Source organism: Macadamia integrifolia, chromosome 9 (genome assembly GCF_013358625.1).
Source record: "Macadamia integrifolia cultivar HAES 741 chromosome 9, SCU_Mint_v3, whole genome shotgun sequence".
Lineage (NCBI taxonomy): Eukaryota > Viridiplantae > Streptophyta > Magnoliopsida > Proteales > Proteaceae > Macadamia > Macadamia integrifolia.
The window spans coordinates 24,175,119-24,178,409 of NC_056565.1; positions in this window are offsets into that span (position 1 = coordinate 24,175,119).

A 3,291-nucleotide genomic window follows, 5' to 3' on the forward strand; every position below is an offset into this window, starting at 1 on the left:
TTTCTTTTTCCTTTTTTTTTATTTTTTTTATTTTTTTATATAGAAGGATGGGTTAGAAATTACAACAATTAGATGTTTAAAAGAAAACATGAATTAACCACGTGTTAAATTTTATTTCAAACGTCAAAAAATCTTCTCATATATAAGCATGGCATTTTATCTATGACATGCACTTCATTTTAGTCTCTTAGTAACTTTAAATGTTTTTTCAATACCTTGTTTTGCCACATGGTAGATTTAGATTGGACTGAAACAGTTCATTAATACACAATATTCCAACTCCTATGTGTCTTGCTAGCTAGTAGCAATTGTTGGAGGACATGTTGTCCTACTTCGGGTGAGGGTGTAAGGTATTGAAGTCTTGCACTGTGAATGCATAAATAGTAGTGAAATAAGGAGTATTTGTGCTACCCTACTAAGAAATAATAATACTCTGAAAGAGGCTAGAAAAGGCCTTGCACTCATCCTCTAACTAAATTATGAGAGAGGGTTTTTCACGCTGTCAATGTCGGGAGAAATCTACACAATACCAATTGGTGTCTTTAAAAAGGAATCATCCATACAAGGCTCGTATATTTTAGAACATATATAAGAAAAAATAGTAATAAAAAGGATAATTTACAACGCTACCCCCTGGAGAATGTTAATATTAGAGAGACACCCCCTCTCTTTCACCAATTTGGACTTAGACCTCCTGCTGTCAGTCAGCGTTACAAAATATACCAAGAATGCTGACGTCAGTAGTTAATATTTTTTCTAGATACCATTTTGCCTTCAAAATAAGGGAGTATCGAAATTGCTCTTAATGGTTTTATTTCCAAAATCGAGTTACTGAGTAGGAGAAGAATGTCGGAGTAGAAGATTGATAGGAACTTTCAGATCAGCAACTGCAACCCCTTCCGGCGAAGACGTCTACAGTGGGGAGAATTTTGATCAAATCCCTTCAGTCCAAGGCTTATCTCAGGATTTAGGAACCACCACCATCTAAATCACTAGAAGACGAGCTCGAGCCCCTCGGACTTGACTTGCCTAACAAGAAATGCTCCGGCAAGTTTGGGAATTTCACAGGAACCCTTTTTGCCGGTGATGCCGGTGAAGATGATCCTGCACTTGCCTCCTTCTTCTGCTGATTCTGAGCGATATCGACGCATGCTTGATCCACCATATCCAAGAAGTCTTTAACTATCTCAAATAGTTGGAGTGGAGGAGCATCTTTAGCCTTGGAAGCTCTTGATTGGTAATACTGCATTGTCTTTTTCACAAGCTCCATAACCCTTGTTTGCTCCTCTTATGCAGCCACTAAGAATTCTATGTCTCTCACAAACCCTTCCTCCCTCACGCATGTTGAAGCGCCCCAAGAATTGTCGAATCTCATCCACCCGAGCTTCAAGAACAGGGCCCAGCTTGACCAAGGCATCATAGTCGATTTTGGCTGATTTCTTGACATTTGAGTTATAGCAAGAACAGGGGATGAAATTGAAGGGGCGATACCTGAATGAACCATTGTTTATCTTGTGCCACACTATGGAATGATCCACATTAGTGGTAACCTTGTCCCACTGCAAAGGCTTCAGCTTGGTCTTACCAGATCCATTCTCTCTTGATGGAGACTTTGCTTCCTTTATGCTATGATTAAGTGCAGGAGGTGGTTTTGACGAAATCGAAAGTCGTGCATTAAGGGGTGGAGGTGGTGTGAGAGGTCCTTTTATCTTGTGCGACTATCCTCTCCATCTCGGTTGTAACTCGTCTTACCCTTGATCGCATGCATGGAGAAGAGGAGAGAAGGAAAGATAAAAGGGTAAGGAGGGGTATTTTTAGGATAATGAAAATATCTAATTTATTAGTTTTTATTCATAAGGGAAAAAACGTCATTTCAAAGCATTCTGTTAAGCTGACTGACGTTAGGGGGTCCGAGTCCAATTTGGTGAAAGAGAGGGGGTGTCCCTCTAATATTGGCATTCTTCAGGGGGTGGCATTGTAAATTATCCTAATAAAAAAATATGATATCAAAAGAACCTCCACACAAGGATAGGGGGACCTTTTTTCCTGAAAAATCATGTTTGGAATGTGAGAGTTTGAAACATTGCAACACATAAGGGTCACAAAGTAATCCTTTAATTATTTACTTTTTTGGATCAATATTATATTTTTGGGAGAGGATTTTGTAAGCGAGTGACATAAGGAAGACATTAATGAGGTACAATAAAATGGTATTATACATAAAAGGCAACAAAGTCATTTCACATGAGGAGGAAAAAGATGGACATAGAAATGCTAGCTTAGGCCCTACTAGCTCAACTAAAATTTTCCCAGTATTTTAAAAGATTCATCTAAACTTGAAAGAAATCGCTCAATAAATGTTTCATTTTTGTCTTGTGTATAAATGATGTGGCAGTTCTGACTATTAGATATCTAGAGAATATTATTGATCAAATATTTGTCCAATTGTGTATTGAAAAACAAAAAATTTTCAATTTTAAAAGATTGTTTGATTACGTAGCTTTTGCACCTAGACATATGAGTATGCAAATTTACCATCTCACTCCTAATAAAATTAAAAAAAAATAAAAAATCATCCTCGTATGTACCCTTGTGTTTGCTCTCATTGACCCATGCTGATTCAGAAACCCCGTGGCCAGACTGATTTATGCATGTTTTCGTAATTTTCATTGAGATCCAATTGTCTATAAAATTTGAATCTTAAAAAAAAAAAAAAATTACAGAATTTAGGTCCCATCTAAACTACCACGTGGAGCCGCTTGGATATTCATTGCCACGCGGATTTTATTTAAAAGTTAGAGTCTACAGTCAACCCTCTACAGGCCACGAAGCTTTTTTCCTCTTCCACACTTCTTCGTAGGTATTAACTTTCAACTTTCAAGTATCCATTCTCTGTTCGACTCCCTCCTCCCTCCTTCCTGCTTCCTCCTTCCTCCCTCCTCGTCCAGAGTCCTGTCCAATTCAGTCTCTGCCTCTTTTGTTATACGTTTAGGTCTTTCGGAGGAGGTTTCTCCCAGTAGAGGGTACTGTGTATACTGAATGCCTTTTAATTCTTAAGCATTATTAAAGATTGTTCCTTTTAGACTTTTTTGTATACGTAACTGGGCACCCAACCGAAATTGGGTCTGAGAGAATATGTCCCTTTTACTTGCTTAATTTAGTGTCGATCTCGGGCATGCTTTGATGATTGGAGAGATAGGTTTTCTTCTATTTCCCTTCTTTAGGAGCTGATTTTATTTCCACTCTGCCTATTCTTTTTGGGAGGAGCAGGTGTTGTGTTGCTGTTGTTGA